We start from the raw sequence: 19,022 nt of genomic DNA on the forward strand, positions 1-19,022 counted from the left end.
TACATATTCTATGTTGTTAAATTTAATCTACTCACATATGAAACAATAAATATAAAAACTGTATCTCGTTCATACAATTTAATTATAACAGCTGCTATATTGGTCATAACATAGTACTAGGAAAAATTTACAGCGCGGCATTACATGATTTTATTCTCTCAACAATGTAGGAATAAAATTAAACTTTGATATTTTCGTTTCGATCAAACTGAAGCAAATGTTCATTACTTTTGACGTGCATTTTATCCAGCAAAATACCTTCACATTATATGGGCGATCCACATACAATCCGAAAGCAATTACACATGAAGTAAATATAATATAATTAACAATTTTTCTCTGTTAAATAACTACTGAGTTGTTAGCAGATAAAAGTTGAAGCTGAAGCCTTAAAAGTCTACCTCTTTTTGTTCATATTGATTCATAGTTAAATAAAAATATTTCTTCATGTGTTACGAAGCTATTTTGCATAAAATATTGAATCAATATACATTTCAAACAATGAATGTGGTATTTACAAAAATTAAGCAGCGTCGATAAAGTTATCTCCGAACGTGATTAAGTAAATTTAATAGCGATAATTCTTTATCATAAGAATGAACTTATATTTGAAGAAAATATCCTAAATTTTTGAATCATAAATATTGGTGTCGAATTAGATAATACACGCAAAGATACTGCTCCGTAGTTCTTAAAGAGTAAGCATCTGAATTAGCGAAGAGAATTTCGAAAACACATGTCAAGTTTAACAAATTGACTGAATGAAAATTGGCAGTATAATACTAATTATACATTCAGAATCTTAAATTCAATTATTGATTCGGTAAACTTCATTGTTTACTAAGTGATGCACCCGATGAAATTCAACTGGTTATATATTATCAACAGATTTTGTGACAATAAACTGGAATTAATGATGTTCAAACAAATAAGATTTCTTTGAAAATAGATGTGGTCATAGAGGAAAAATTACATAAAACAAACTTACCTGTCATTCATTTTCAAATATGTAGGGGCAATAATAAGATAAAATGTACTATTTAATTCCATATCCGGTTCAACGGATGTCTTTAATAAATATTATTTTAAATGCATTCCTCAACCTTGGCTTTGCAACTAGGTTACGTTGTTAATTCAAGTCGAACCTCTACTATTATAGTTTAATAAAAAGACATTTACTTTTTAGTGTAAATCCTATTGATACCCCGCCATGAAACGCACTTTTCCGTTCTTCTAGTTATTTATCGGGAAAAAACAAATTTAAATTATCTCTAAATAATTCATTTTAATGATACGTTGGAGTCACTGTGGCTGAAAGTACGTGAAACCAACAATTAATTATTAGTAACAAAATCCCTACGCACCAAACAAATTTCAGATAAGAGGAGACTAGCATCTTCTCTCCCACCCGCCAAACAGTTTTTTTCTTCGTTATTCATGGCATGGAGACTCTTTAAATAAAGAAACAATAGTCTTTTATTTTCAGGATCACTCTTCCCATAACATTATTTCTTGAGCGATTTTTGTAATCATGGATAAGCATGGTTTTTTTTAGATTTCATTAATGTCTCTGGATTATACTCGAATACATGCTCAAATGTGAGTATAGGTCATCTATCATCACCATAGAGTTCTCAAAACCTTCAGACACTGATAGAGATTCTCTCCGCTCAGGAAGCCTAACACTTCCTGGTCCACCCCACTGTACGAAACCAGGTCCGCCAAATGTAACACATTTTTCCTGTGATATCTTTAAATCTATTCCTTGGCTACTGATTCCTTAACAAAGGCATCGGAGATGCTTTTCTCCTCACCCAAGGGGAGTGCTCATAGGACTCATTTAGTTCACCGGGCCCAACCTGATAACACTTCCGCATCTATGGCTAGAAATAAACCATCTTCCGAAGCTCTCACTTCGAAATTTTAAGAAACCAAATACCGCTTTTACTAGTTCAGCTCCTTCACATCAAAAATCTGGTCAGATACCTCACGATTGCTCACAGCACCCTCGGCTACTAACCTACCGACCCAACTTCTCCTCTGGCTCCTGGCCCGCTCTTTCATTTCAACTTTTTTAAAAAACGCCGTCCCAGCGGTCGCTGTTTATGATGGTGGCGAAGGTGGAGTGCAGATCACCATGGCCCGGAGTTCTCTCACTCACTCCACAAACAATGAGTGGCGTTTCGATTCCACCTAAATTCGTTATGCGTGCAAAGGCTTTTCCATTTTCGTTATCCCAGTTCTCAGATATGGTTGATAAAAAGAGAAATACGATGAGGAAAATGAGATGTAAAATTTAAGAAGTAGGATGGGGGTGTTTCGAGCAAAAGAGTTTTACCAATATTTGTCACCAACTAGAGTACACTATGCAAGCTAATGAAAGGGTGGAATGGGATTCTCCCAGGGGAGTAATGGAAATGGTGTTCACCAAAGCGGAAATAGAGGTGCACATTCATGGATCGCCTCGCACAAGACTCCTTGAAATTTCCATTCTAATCTGGTACATAAATGGTTCATAATAATACCTCGAAGTATGGATACCACCATTTAATGTTATACGAAAATTATCAGCAAAATAAATGAAAAAATACTATGGCGTGGGCCACATATAATCTATTTTATATCTTATTTTATTGATCTTCTTGTAGCTCCAAGAAGAGTTGCCACTCGTTTTGCATGCGAAGAAAATTTTGCACTTAAATAAAATTCTTATTTAGCAACATCTTTACTTGTTATATCTTGCTCATTTAACTAGCAAGCATCACTCAATAATGACATTGAGTAACTGGTGTAGAACTCTGCTCTGGTGAACACTTTAAGACAATATAGAAATTCAGTTGTAGAATAAAACGCAAAAAATATATTTCTTATTTCAGAAAAATATTAATATTTGCTACCGCTGATATTTCTGTAGATGTAACATGAAAATTTATTGGAAATACCTAAACACTAAATGTGTCACAATAAAGCTGACTCCAAAATATCTAACTATAACGTCTTTAGCCTAAATTTTGGAAGTGCTGTTATCCGAAGGGTAAAGTTTCTAAATACATGTAGGCATAGTTTGTCAATGATCTACGAAATCACTCAACCATCGATTACACCGAAGGTGTGGTTTGGCTCTGTGTCGCATTTATATTCCCCGAAAAGAAAAGATCAAAAGCGAGGGAAAGAGGGATCAATTCGAAAGTGATAATTCGTTCTGAAAAGGTTCCGTGACCAGCAGTCATCATAAAAAAATGTTTGCCATGACTTTTGAATAAAGATCCAAACATCACTTTCTATTAAGGTGATAAAACCTTTTGAAGTGGATATTTCAATCGATTCAGATCATTTCAATCGATTAAGTGATATTTAACTAGTAGACAAGAACCTACCATATGCTCTTACGAAGAATTAAAATATCAATAAAGTATTAGATGGAGGAAAGCTGTAGACTCTAAAACTGCTATCACTTCAGAATTGAAGTCATACAAGAGCAAAAAAATCTTTCTCATAATGCGTAGACACTTCTTACAATACACGAAAAGACGAAAGTGGTAATTTTTTCGTCTAAGAGGTTTTTCCCGACCGAATGTTCCAAAAAGCATTACGATTAATTACCAAAGGATAGATACACAATTTTACCATATCAGCCAATCGAATAATATTTCCCTTAAAAACTAAGAATGAGAAAAAATAATACGAGTGTAAAATACAAGAACTTGTTTAACGCCTGACTTCATTACCAAATCAAGCGTTCTTCATTCTTTTTCTTGCTGTAAATTAGAAAGTTTTGTGTATTTCTTGCACATTGGTGATTATGGCACAATTTTCTTTTGTCAAATAAGCAAGTCACAAATTCACGTGGTAATTGCAGAAACATTTTTATTGTTTGCAAAGAAAGGTTCCCATCCATATAATATTGACATGCAAATTTATAAAATCAAAAAACTAATCAGGTCCAGATACTTTATCTGATAGGCTAACATTTTAACCTTGCATGTAAATGGTTGAAATTTGAAAATAGTGAAGCATTTATTATTTAATAATATCAATAAATACATTGCCGAAGCATTAATATCAAAGGCTTTACCTAATTAACTCAAATACACCCTTTTATAAACGTAAAAGCTCGTAACCGTAAGTTAATGCTTCTACACGAAAACTCATATGTCTCAGGATTAAAAAGAATATTATTTTAGAGTAGATTTAAACAGAGCTATAACACAACAATTTGAGTCACAATACCTAAAATCACTATAGAAACTCTATATCATATCCAAATTCCTTGGTTTGAAAAGAGGACACAAAGATATCCCTCTGTAACCCTCGAGATTAAGAGCGACTGATAGAATAGGATAAATAGGCCCTTAAGAAGAATTAAGCAGACGTTACGAGAGAGACGGCTCGGTCGGTGTAATTTCTCCCATTCCTCGCCTTTCGTCCTCTTTTTTTCTCTTATCTCCGCTCCTTATCGAAGTTAATGATCTTCTGCGCTTCTTTACGTCCCAGGCCTCGCGTGGTAGCGCGGTATTTTGCGATGCATCATGAGAAGATATACGGACCTCAGGACGGACCGTGGCGTCTCACGGCATTTCCGCGTTAAGTGGATTGAATTAAGGATCTCTCTCGCCGCGGCTACTACGACCCCACATTCTTCTCCCTATCGCACTCTCAAGGGCAGGAGTGTAAAAAAACAAATGAGGAAGGTATCGCAATCGCACAGAGCATCTTTGCCGAGCAAAAACCTAAGAGCTTTAGAATACTCGACATGCTCTCGAGGAATCCTAAGGATTTATGTGTATTTTCACCCACTAATCACTACCCAACTCCGAGTGGTTTCCAATGAAAAAACTGCGTTGACATTTATTTTTTGCATTCGTACTCTCAGCCAATAATACCCGACAGAGTGTGAAATAAACTCAGTTATAATTATGATTAATTAAATATGATAAAGAAGTGCCATTCACGAAAGTCAAATGAAAAGCTATTAGATTCTTTGCTATAAACTAATACCATGCATACATTCCAAATGCAAACCTATTATTTTGTTCGTTCAGCTATATGGGTTGAATATTACACATGCTGACTGAATTTATATATACAGGGTTCGTCCGGAAAATAAGTGTACTGATTTTTTCCCGCCGCTCCAGGCGCGCCCAGCACCGCTCTGACGGGCTGCGATTGGAGGGGGGTATGTTGGCAAGCGACGCTGAAAAAGGCAGTCGGCTCTGAGCTGTGGTGTAGTGAGGAGCTCTGTTAACGCGAACCTCCACGCTCGAACCACGTCACGGAACGCGATGCCGAAGTTTTTGGAGCAGGCCATCAAATTTGCGGTAAAGCTTGGGAAATCGTCTACCGAAACTGTCGGTATGATTAACCAGGCTTACGGGGAGTCAGCCATGTCCAGAAACATGATCTTTCGGTGGCACAAGATGTTCGTGGAGGGCAGAGAAGAGGTCGACGACGAACCACGGCCTGGACGCCCATCAACGACACTCACCGACGAAAATGTGCGAAAAGTTCGCGATGTACTGAACTCTGATCGTCGTCTTAGTGTTCGGATGATAGCATTTTACGTCCAAGTGCTCGACAGGCTTCGAAAACGAGTCGCCCGCGTCCGGCCAGCGATCAAAAACATCTGGCGGCTGCATCACGACAATGCGCCGTCTCACACCGCGCTTGTCGTGTCGGACTTCTTGGCCAAGCACGGCGTGGCAACGCTGCCGCACCCGCCCTACAGCCCGGACTTGGCACCACCGGACTTCTTTCTGTTCCCGAAGATAAAGAGGAGTTTGAAAGGAACGGGATACGGGACTTTGGACGCCGTCAAAGAGGCCGTGACGACGTGTCTTCGAGAGGTTCCCGATGATGCCTTCGCGGGAGCGTTCCAGGAATGGGAACGCCGCTGGAACAAGTGTATCGACTCACAAGGGTCCTATTTTGAGGAATATTAGCTTAAGATATGTAAAAGTGTAATAAATTTATTTTCCTGAGCTCAGTACACTTATTTTCCGGACGAACCCTGTACTCGAATTTAAAACTGAATACTTACCACAGAGTAAAATTACCATTCCATTTTCTATAAATATTATAAATAAAAATGACAAATACGTTTGATTTGTGTATCTTAAATGAAATAAAAATGTTTATTAATTCTCTTTGTATTCGCCTTTATTTTGTATTTGGAGAGAACATAGAGTAAACAAAGATATAAGTATTCACTCATAACAACTGCGATAAACCATAAAAGTATAAATTGTATAAAAAGAAGCATTAACACATAGAAATGATCCAAAGATTTTAACTGATATATTAAGACGATATTTAGCTGCTGATCTTTACTTATTAGCACGATAAATATTAATCTAATTTAAATAGGAATGAAATCCAAAGCTAATATATATAAACTTGGGTAGTTGCACACGATTATGACTGAATTTTTATTCTGAAGACTGATATAAAACTGCCAACTGCGTCTTTAAGTGAATGCAATGAAGTTATGCCCTGGAATCTAGTACTTTAATTCGGCCGGAAATTTAGCTTCCTTGATTCTTTCAATTGGAACACGGAATTTCCAAAATGAATCATTCCCCAGAGTCCAATCGTTAATCATTCACACCCCGATAAATACTCCGGATCATCTCCAGGCACGTAGTCTGGGTCAAAAGTAATATTTAATTTTTGTTTTTTACTAAATAAACCCACCAAACTATCTTTTTAAAACAAATTCCTATTCTTTCATAATTTTGGTTTCTTTTTTATAGATAAGTGTGAGCATAAAGTTTGAGCAATCTCACAGGTCCGTTATTTATACTGCCAACACGATTGGTATCATCTATAGTCAATATGAAGCTTATTCCTGCTATAACGCAGTCGTTTACTGACTGAACCTGTCTACAGAAGTGTGTTTGGTCTAGGTCGTTTAATCTCACCGAAGAAGTGTGTAAGCATCCACAGGGTGCACAACCTACCTTCCTTTTTTGAAAGCATTTTGCGTTTGAAAAAAGGAAGATATTTTGCTTAACCCTGTATTTACAGGATACATTCATATCGTTTTTTTTGTTTACTGATTATAAAATTAAGCAAACAAGACATCATTCTTTTTTTCATTAATTACCGGATAACTGATTGAGGAAAGAAGGAAAGTTAAAACGGATAATCAACAGCAAATATTTATCATGGTCAGTAAAACTCCACGTTCTAACGTCAATTCTGTTTTGAGTGGACCATGATGTATCACACTCAGTTAACACAGAAAACATAGTAAAACTAGAGAGACCATCAGATAATAGACGATAGGATTAATTGCTCCAACCGCAATCAGAACATGATTCTTTTTAAATATAATTATCATCGTAGGGATAATTTTGGTCTCGGAAATAATAAAATACGAGTATTTATTTAGTAATCGCCTATCATTTAAATCAAGATTTGGTATAATTTTCCACATTTAGCGTGCATACCTTACCTTTGAATATGCCAGTTATTTTTACGTATATTTTTACATATGAAGAATGAGGACTCATGAACCTCACCATGACAGTGAAATCATTTCCTCCGCATATAGTATGACTTCACTATAACTGAATGCTTAAATAGCAGTAAAAAATCCTTTTTTGTGGAACTAACAAGTGAAGCCATCCCCAATATCTAATTTGCATAAGGCACATAGTTTATAAAGTGATAGGGAACATAGAGTTATAAGAAAGCTCGAGTACATGTGCATGTGTGAATACAAGGAGCTCTCATTTTTTATAAATATAAACTTTTTTCAAATTATGCAATAATATTTCAAGTCAATAATGCTTATCAAGAAATAATTTTGAAAATATTTGAAAAACTTATACAATTTAAACTTTAAAATTCAAATTTTCTAAAACAAAAGAATATTTCAAGTTCTCACTGCCTGATATAAGTAACAAATTGTAGCGTTTATATTTACAACTAACGAAAAGTCTTTTAAATTTTCCGCGAAAAATTAACTGAAAACATGTTCTTGAAAGCCACCTAAATAAACTCTTTGTAATATAACGTGCTCTAGGAGTATATGGGGACCAGAATAGATAAAGATCACGAAAGAAATGAGCATAATTCATCTTTGTGTGATCTATTTTCAGTCACAGCTATCTGACCTCTCCTATTGAAGTCCGCGGATGTGAGATACTGTGTGAAACCCTCTCAGGTAAACATTCTACGTTTTTGTTCTTAAGGCTTTAGAGAAGGCTGAAAAATTCTTTGATACCTCTTTGCATTACATATGTAATCATGTATTAAATAATTAGCATATTATAGTAATAACTGGTTAACGAAGTATTTTGGCGAACAAATTTTTATTTATAAATTTTAGTGCTACCCTTAAAATAAATTGCCCATTTATGATATTAACGGACTATATTTTAAAAATCTTCGCAGACTGACTACATTTTACAATACTGATTATCTTTACTCTGATCTCTCCATGATATCATTCTTTAGAAAATAACTTTATAATAAGATCCTCCGGAAATAATCAATCACAGTCATTGATTGAGAATCCTCAAATCTACCACAATTTAATTGGAAAGTCAAATTTTACAATCCGCACCGTAGGTATGACGAATAAGAATTTTATTTGAATTTTGAATTAAGTTCGAATCCCTGTGGGAATAATAATCCAGTCTTTTCAAAAAGGGAATTAAGGTGACAGAATAAAAACTATTTGAATTAAAAGATAGAAAGAGAGAAGTATGGGAAGAGGAATGGAGTATGCAAGGTAGATAGGAGGGTGAGGGTGGGTTCCCATGGATAAAAAAAATTGCGCCACACTCTTTCCAGTGTATGCATGCCAGAGCGCAAAAGAGTGGCGCAGGGTATTGTGGGTAGACAGTCGCGAGTCCCTCCGCTCACGGGCATCCGGGGATGAAGTGGCGTTATTCATTTTTCCCCATTTCTGCAAGCTCCCTGCTTTTCCCTCCCGCCATGATGCCTTTGCTCCTTGCCCCTATCTCTCACTTCCTACCGGGGTCCAAAGCCATCGATCGGAACTTCCTGGTAGTGCATTCGGGAATCCAGCGGGACAGTGCGGCTCACTGGGCAGGGGTTTCGCGGGGAAAAAGCAAGCAGAAACGGGGAGAAAAAAGGAACGTTGAGAATCGGGAGGAAAAGAGAGCAGGGATGAAACCGTCGGTAGGGGGAAGGGGGCTCGGAAAGAGAAGTTGGACTAAGAAATTGGTGAAATGCGAGTAGATGGATCTTATTACTGGCTGTCTCCTTTCCCGCAATGTGAGACGTGGGACGAGTACTTGGAACATTATAATTACTCACAAAGTTATCTGCAAGTCTAAACAGGGGTCGAGGTGACGGGAAAAGACAATGCGGGTAGGTTTCGTGAGAAGAATGTGGTTAACGAGATAGAGAACATGAGTCATAATTATAGAGGGACATATTTACGACGAAGTCTTTTTTATTTACTCGAGCGGCTTTTTTGTTCCGACAGAGAATGTAAAAACACTAAACCCACTGCAGTTTTACACTCATTAATGACACATTGTTCTAACGGTTGCAACATCTCGTTACGCTTTCATGGTACAAGCAGAGAGATACCTAGGTAAGTGTCCTGAGTTTTCGGATAAAGGTCTTGCGAATGTTTTTTTTATATAATGACGGGATATTCACATGTAAAATAATTGAGTTAGATGATATTGTATGCGTAAAGCGGTAACTTTTATTTTTCATATAAAACTATCCTTTTAGCGTGGGTATAAGTTTAATAAAAAATTCGCACCTAATTTTAACTTGTGCTATTTTCAATGAAAGAATAAAATGAAAGGATTTTTTAAATCGTGCTTTTATAGAAAATAATACGTTTAAAGGAAAAGCTTTAAATTACACATTTAAATTTATAATTAAGGTATCTTTTCCAAACATACATAGTATTGTGATTATTCTGACAGTTCTATGAACAACAAGTTTTAGTTTCCTCTCGGGACAGAAAGTAGTCAAATAGTTTTACTGTTTTGACCCCGGGGAAACATAATGGCATGCCAAGGACAGCTAATTGGAAACCCGCTGGTCTAAGGACCACTAGTAGCATTGTGGAACTACGACAGTCCCGCAGAAAGAAAAGAATGCCTAGCATTACCCAGTTTCCAAATGAAGAAGATTATTAAGTATTGATAAATTGACAAATTATGTCAAAAACATTTGTGATTTTAAATGATACATTGTTTTGCATTACTTTTGATTAAATGATCTATAAATAATGACTCAAGTAATAACTACACAGAATGAATTTTCACCATTATGTTTCGTTTGATAACAAAGCCAGATTACATCACGGAGCAATGAGATAGTATCCGGCATATTAAAATTCCAATTCTGTAGATAAAATGATCTACCATGCCATAGTTTTGGCCTACATGTACAGATTTCTAGTTCTAAGGCGGCTATATCTGCGATCTACCTTGTTGATACAGAGCGATACGATAATCTGTCTGCATCACTTCGAAATTTAAGAACGATTCATCAGATGCGAGTGGAACTCACAATATCTAGGTAAATTAGATTTTTTATAAGTTACGTGACTCATAAAAAAACTTAGCTGCTATATTTTTTTAAGTTAATAATTAATGCAGAGAAAGTACTTTTTGCTCGATTGAATCCGCTAAAAAGGTTTTTTCCTTTGACATAATTTTTTCTCCTTTCTAAAAGGAGTTGGTAATTTTAAATCTATGTGGCACGAAATCTTTTTGCACCATTCACAAACTGCGTTGGCACACGCCTTCAACGACAGTCCCAGGGACTCGTAATTCGCCGCACGGTGTCTCTGCTTGCCAAAATCAATGGAGTTGGGGCTTTTGCGTAAGAGAACAATTTGCATGTCCCCAAAAGTGTTTTGGCTACCGAATATGACGACAACAACATCGAGCAGGCAAAACGAGTAGCATAGCGTGAAATTGGTCACGCGTCACCAACAAATACTCGTCCTAATGTAAATATCAAGCAGACACCGACGACATATATTTTTACTTTTCTAAACGATCAAAAATGTCGGTTGACCTACTCAAATTAATTTACGAATGATTAAAGCGAAATTGTTTATTGAATTGCAATCCGTAAACCTTACACAAATCAAATTACCCAATCACTTATACTATTCTCGAGGCATGCACTGAATATTGTTTTATCATATTTTGACATGAAACCACAAGTGACAAAAACAATTATCCAGAACAGAAGGTCATTTTGGCATAATTTGTCTAAGAATCATAATTTTTATCTCGACGATCCTCTTCATAGAATACCTAATTGTTTGAGCGTTAAATACTAAAACATATTTAGCCCGAATTTGAATAAATTTGAATAAACTATCCGAAGTGAAAATAAATTAAGAATTCGTACTTATTTCTTTACAAGTTAGAAAAAAAATCATATGACTCCGAATAATTATATATATATATATATATATATATATATATATATATATATATATATATATATATATATATATATATATATACATACATACATACATACATATATATATATATATATATATATATATATATATATACATACATACATACATACATATATATATATATATATACATACATACATATATATATACGTATACATATATGTTGATTCTGATGATGACGGCCGTGTATCGAAACGTCAAAGCCATATGTGTGAGAGTCCTTTCTTTGTAATCCTATGCTTTAAAAATGTACATCAGCGTTTTTCTATAGTTGTGCGTCGCCGAAGAGCGTTCTATTCCGGAGATATATATGTATATATATTGAGCAATTGAACTTTGACTGAATGTATGCCTGTAGAAACTATTTTAGCGCGAGTCTAGTTTTATAAATTTAAAAAACCAATAATTAGTCATACCACAAAGCATACCTATAATAAGATATAAACAAAACCTGGAGTGCCAGTTATCAATGGCAAAAGAGCGTTGATTAAACATGAGGAGACATCCACATCGAATGGTGTTTAGTAAGGAAAAAAATATTAATTTAAAAATTATTTGTACGCATAGAATACAATGCGACACTTAAACTACCATGTTTCCTATATCTCTCATCCTATTTAATACCGCACAGTCTTCTAATACTTACAGGGTAAACGTAAAATGTATATTCAGGTGAAAATTAAAAACACACCAAAAATATTAATATGCTCACGTATCTATTAGCTGAGAGCGGGTACCCTAAACGGTTTCGTTATTAAAAAAACAGAAAGTTTCCTCAGTAGGAACAAATGAAAATAATTCATTATCGCGAGAAAAAGTGTTTCCATGTTTTACACCCGGTGTGGAACTACCCACACACCCAACCGTTAAAAACTCTCTCTTACCCGCCCCTCCTCCCCCCCCGTTCCCTTTTTTCTCCCTCTACATCCTCCTCCCGTCCTCTAATTTTGCCAGAATCGCCCACCCGCCAGCGAGTTCCTCTCCCTTGGAATCAATTAGCGTCCCCTCAACCCATTTCACTTGGATACGCCGCCAGGCGGACCAGTAGAAGGGGCAGAGGAGGCGAGAGACGGAGGATATGGGGCAATCTCCCTTAGCCTCCCTCTGCCTATTTTTCTCTCTCTCTCTCGTTTTACGTCACATATTTCCATCATTTCGTACCCTCCTTCCCACCATCCTATACCTGTCTTCCGTTGTACGCATCCCCTAATTCCACGCGCCATCCTCCCCTCCACACATAACCTACCCGTTCTCTCTCCCGAGTCCACGACCTCGGTTCTCCTATTCTTTTCCATCCCCTTTGCGGAAAGTATTGGGGAGTCCTATTTCATCGCCACTCTGCAAGGGTCGAAACCGTTAAAACATCCCAGCGCTCATTCACTTTCATCCTCACATTCGCTCACTCCCTATGCGAAGGCTCGTTTGATAAGAGAGAGAAATTTTGCTTCGGCGAGCCGGTTGATTACATTCGATTTTACTCAAAGTCTTGAGGATACGTCGCCATTTATAATTACATGAAGTCATTAAAAGTATACAGTGAAAAAATTGTTGTCTGCCGAATAACTGAATAATTTCGGAACGAAATTATAATGTTCGTGACCGTCAGCTTTAATTATCCTTAGATCACTGATAACGGCTACATACTATACTGAGGTATTCAACAATTTTTACTTGTACAAATATGCGCACATTTTCGCAATAGTATTCCATGCCTGAGCTAATAGACATTTTGACATACATGCTGAATCATAACCTATTTTTCTAAAATAGGCAAAAAGTGTTGTTTTTTTGTAAAATCATTAGGTGTTTCCTCAGGGGAACCTAAAGAAAGCATTACAGAGTTAAAGATCTTCGGAATAATCATTATTTAATTTTAGATAAACAGTATACCTGTATACTAATAGAATTACGGATATACCTTCGTACTGATAGAATTGTAATAGTCCTAGTTTTTTAAACCTGACGAGTATTCACCTAACGTCCAAGTCACATTGAAGAAAATTGATTTCTCCTACCAAATTCATTCTAAATTTAATACTCTACGATAAATCATAGGGACGATTAATTCACATAGTACATTTGCATAAACAGTGGAGCAAAACATGTTGATTTAATAATCCAACCTTTGACTGACTTAAAATGTATGCTTCTCAATTAATTTTGTTTAAGAGATGACATTACCCTACCTTTTTATCTATTGCTATGTAACTTTGCCGCACCTAGTGTATTCAATTAATTATAATTACCCAAACATTGAAGAATATAATGAGGAAACAAGCTTTGCATTAAAAAATAAAGTTATTTTTCGTCTCTCTTCCTTGTTTAAAAATACCGAAGAAATTTTTTCGCAGAGCATAATACCTTCTCCGAAAAATGAACAGATTATCTCATATTTATTAATTATGACGCTGTTTATGCGAGAAAAAACTAGCGGAATTCTTTTGTCCTGCCTTCCTATCTCCTAATATCATAAATGTCACACGTATCCGAAATTTTATTTAGATATTTTATTTTATTTTTTTATTCAAGATTTAAGTTGCAATTAGGCGATTTTCCTGGTGGCAACGGTCAAGTTTGGTCAATGATCACTCTTACAACGAAACCGGAGTTTGATCTCCAGTTTGACATAGGCCAATGAACCCGTAAGAAATGTTTAGATCATATCTTTGAAACTTAAATTAAATAACTGCATTAAGTATAAATGAACATTTAAACTAATATTTTTACTGAAGAAATAGGTTTGAACAAAATTTGGGTAAAGTTAACTGTCAATCGTTAAAAGTAACCTATTCAGCATTAAGCCACTGAGAAACGCGTTGCATGTTTTGAAATGATAGGAACTCAAACATTCCACTGAAAATAACCCTAACGATAGTTTTAGATTTTAATGCGTGTATCCTCCATAGTAACATTGAAGATGAAGATCCGGTAGGTTTATGTAAAATAGGATGAGGAAAAACATATCATTTATATGGTTATTTAAAAAGGAAAAATATAATTATTTAATGTTTTGCGTTTACAGATACAGGTATGTGTATTTTTTCAATGTCAAAATTTTTTTAAATGTTTCCATGTTTTATAAATGGTTAAACATTCTAAACGCTTAAGAAATCCGTAAATTCAAAAGTTCGAGTCATAAGTCTTGTGAAAAAAGTAAAGTAATTTTATTCTTTCAGATGAAAATATTCATTATCTTCCCGAGTATATATTAATCCGTATTAAGTTTAGAAGCACTCACCCGTGGATCAGATTTATTGAGGTACAATCAAAATTTAGCCCAAAAATGAGCTATACGCGTATCGCCAAGAAAAGGAAATATATGCTCATTGACTAATTTTTGCAAGTAAACGTAATGAAAATGCATTGAAAAATCCCCAAAGTTAGTTAATTACAATTTTTAATTTAATTCTAAAAAAATCACACTATTCTCAGGTACCAAATGAGCTTTTGACCACTAAAGGATAAATTTGATTTGCAATCGAATTTTGACATTAGAAACGCTCTAAAAAGTTAATTTAGAAGCTCTATAATAATATTATTTTAAATATTATTTTCAGTATCTATAAATCTACGGCTTTCTCTCCTGAAAAGAGCAATCATTTACTTATTACTACATGGAATCAAATAGCTTTGAGCTTACACTATTGATGCTATCTTTACCACTACGTAACACGTCAATTACCTTTCTACCATTTCACCTATTTGATCACATTCTTCGATAAAAGACGATATTCTAGGGTCAAAAATACTTCCTTGTGTCTCTGTCTCATCTCTTGGCCCTCCCTTTTATGATATCCCATTCCTCAGCATATCCTCCCACCACATCTCTCTCCCTACTTCGCTCCAGGTCTGCTATCCATCACGTCCCCAAAAGCGTACACTTTCACTTTCTCCGTTATACATATGTGCCCGCGAAAAACCACCACTTGGTCTCGTCAACAGGGATGACACTCCATAAATGAGCGTGATGGCGTTTTAGTGTATCGCTGATGGATCGTAATAATGTGACAATTTTGGAAACGTACCCACGCGGATTGGTACATTTTTTATCGAAATGTTGCATTAAAAAACACGGGAATGGAATATTTCCTTCCGACGAACTCGCCAACTAGTAATTCAAATAATCATTTCATCGATTCACCAAAATCATCCAATTTTATCGTTACAGAAATTACAAGGCAATAATCGCCAGAAATATTTAGATACGATTTGTCATAAAATATATAAGAAGGTAATGGAAGAGATGATACCAAAATTCGACACTAAAATAATATCAATAATAATGGAAATCTCGGAATAAATGAGATAAATTTGATACATTTTTCATTGAAATTATTTTAAATTATCATTTCAAATGGAAACATCACAACCATTTCCTATTTTACATTATTTTATTTTACTTATAACCACTGTTATAGATGCGCCAAACGCCAACGTATGCACATATCTTTGGGAAAATCGAAGATACTCTGTATCCATTCACTGGATTCTGTAAATAAAAGAGATTATATGTGAACAGAAATGTATTCCTACAAAAAAAAAATATTTAAATGAAAATATAAAATATGCATTACTCTTAATGTGAATCAATATTCCGAAGGCTTCCTTGAGATACGACATAAGAAACTTTGAGCCGCATAAACGACCATTCTATTAGGAGTTCAGCAGAACGAATTTTAAGACGGTACGAAGTATCAGAGCAGACGGTGACAATCGTTATGGCGTTATTTTCTCCTTTCAATTGAGGAGTACGTGATTTGATTCGAGCGCAAAGCGTCCGGCACAACTTGAAGAGCCAAAGTGTAAAGAGGACAAAGAGAAAAGGTAAACCGGGACAATTATGGTGGGTGCATGCAAAGGATTAGGTGAGAGCACGTGGTTAGGGAGAGGATGTAGAGAGTATTCTAGCGTTGTTGGAATAGGGGAAAATGGAAGGGGATTGCTCATTGAGGCTATGATAGAGGAAAAGAGGGGCTAGGGGCGTTACGGAGAGGTGCGGAGGAAATAGGAGGAAAGGTGGATAAAAAGATCCGTCGCATAGAGGAAGGAGTTTTAACGGGCAATTGCGACAACTCTCGCGGGCCCCCTAAGGAGGAAATTGCGTGTAACCGAAATGGTAATTAGTTTAAAGCTCCTGTTCCTCTTCCACGCAAAGTGCAACGCTATCCAAGTGAAAAGCAGTTTTGTTTCGAGCCCGTGGGCTTCCCTTATGTATGTCTCCCTTTCTCTCTATCTTCCTCTCGAAGCGCTCTCAGCGTGAGTCCAATGCGCTCTCTCAGCGCTGCCACGGAAGTCATCCGTACACATCGTCCTCTTTTCCTTCTGTATTTTTTTAGTACTTCCTATTCTCCACCCACCTCTCGCCGAAAGTTTGAAAAATAATATATACATCTTCTTTCCGTTTTTCATGCCTTTTACAAGGCCTTTCTTCCCACCCTTGAACCTTACCTTCTATCCATAACTACGAGGGTCATCCGGAAAGTAGTACCCGTTCGTGCCGCATGAAGTGCTGACGACGCGAGTAGCCGCTGGACGAGGTCAGATAGCTTCAGTGGCTTGTCTGCCTTCTCTGAGCCAAGTTGCGTGACGCTAGCATTGCCTGTGTTGTTTCTGTGATTGTTTACAATGTTTAAAAAAATTGAGAACGCCGCCAGTTGTGAAGTGAGGGCAGTGATTAAATTCCTCAATGCAAGAAACGTTCGCCCATGTGATATTCATCGCCAATTAAAGGAGGTGTATGGAGACAATGTAATGGACGAGTCGTCTGTTCGGCGGTGGTGTCGCAACTTCAACATGGGGAGGGGGAACACACACGACGATGAGCGTTCGGAGAGACCGTCTGTCATTACAGACCAACTGGTGAGCTCAGTTGACGAATTCGTGAGGAACGATCGGCGCGTCACAAATGATGACATCTGTGAGCATTTTCCCAATGTTTCTCGAACAATTGTTCATGAAATTGTTAAACACCATCTGCATTATGCAAAAATTTGTGCAAGATGGGTCCCTCGCGTATCTCAATGAGCTGGCGGCGAAGGACTATGCAGCAGGAATACAGAAACTTGTCACACGTTATGACAAATGCCTTAATTTGCTTGGAGATTATGTTGAGAAGTAGTTTAAAGTATCCTCTTTCAAATAAAATTTTTTATGTTTGTTAATATTTACTTTTGTGTCTTTATTTCACGAACGGGTACTACTTTTCGGATGACCCTCGTATTTTCTCCTTGCTCTTACGCTTTTTTAATCCATCTAATAAGAGATAACAATAATGCATTAAGAAAACCTTCAATGCAACAAGTTCAGAGTGTAAATAATCATTCGCCTTGACCTTGATTATTTTTGCCAAATGATTTTTACACTATGAAATTGTTGCATTGAAATACACGTTAACGGATGACTCCGTTACAAGTAACTGTTGCAGCATCTCCCACAGTTTCTTTAAAATTCACTAAGTACACAATTGATTACGAATCAAATTCCACAGTTCGGGATTATTTACTAAATTAAGCGATCCTCCAAAGACTTAAGTGAAGAATAATAATACTGTCGCTATGTTTTACGCAAAATCACCCGTTTAAGTTGATGCATCAATCTATTAGCGGTACACTACCGGCTAAGGGTATGTTTTTATGGACTTTGACGCTACCCAGTGCCTACTCGTTACCCTCAGCTAACTCAGCTAACATGATTCCAGCAATTCTTTAACCCCAGATAACATATTTCAATACCTCATCTGCACATTTTCTACCTCCCATAATTCTACCTACAATGCCAATTGCTAACCTCAAATCATCCCAATACTAACTCTACTGCCTCTCGGTATCTCCCACATCCACTTGTATTTTGAATTAATGGCGTAATAAATATTTCTAGAATTAAAAATATATCACAACTTGTAATTGAATAAACTAATCGAGTTTAATGTTAAACATTTTTAAGAATAACCAGATTATTCAATTTGCTTATTATACCTAATGTCTCCTCCAGCTCCTCGCTTATCCACCTTACTATCTAAATGGCTGATTTCAGTTGCCTATATAGCTAATGGATGCCCTCCTTCAAAATTCCTATTTTTCACTCAACCTTCTCAGCTCCTCTTCTAAGTTTGCATCAACAAAAAAAACCCACAAGCCGCTGCAAGCGCATGTTGTGGGGGGTGTTATGTCACCACCCGTAAAAGAGAATAAAAGCACATACAAGACCAAAAAATACAAACAAATTTACATCCACAGAGGCGAACGTGATATTCATTCCAAAAAACCTTTTAACTTTCACGCATGCAAATACATATGCAATCAACTAACATTTATATGCACCTAATAATATTACTTAAGTCTACGCACACGTCTAATCTTGTCCTGATTTGTAAATCAAATGCCTTTACCATTTCCATAATTACTTTGGTTTCTAACTATTATAATTCCTTATTTCCTAGGGAAATAACGAGTATTTGTACCTATCTGTACTGGAGTCTACAAAATGTGATCAGAAAAAGACAGAACTGATTTTTTAACTTGTTTATTTCGACGGATACAGCTTGATCGACCTTTTCGCTCTCAAAGTACATGCCTTGGCG

At 36.2% G+C, this 19,022-nt stretch overlaps 1 protein-coding gene across 1 annotated transcript in view; it reads right to left on the reverse strand.

The window, feature by feature from the left end:
• Nucleotides 1-19,022, reverse strand: part of side-VII (sidestep VII) — a 1,496,071-nt gene that overhangs the window by 1,089,837 nt on the left and 387,212 nt on the right. The window lies entirely within an intron of this gene.

This window comes from Hetaerina americana, unplaced genomic scaffold (genome assembly GCF_022747635.1).
Source record: "Hetaerina americana unplaced genomic scaffold, ioHetAmer1.1.p SCAF_9, whole genome shotgun sequence".
In the NCBI taxonomy this organism is placed as follows: domain Eukaryota; kingdom Metazoa; phylum Arthropoda; class Insecta; order Odonata; family Calopterygidae; genus Hetaerina; species Hetaerina americana.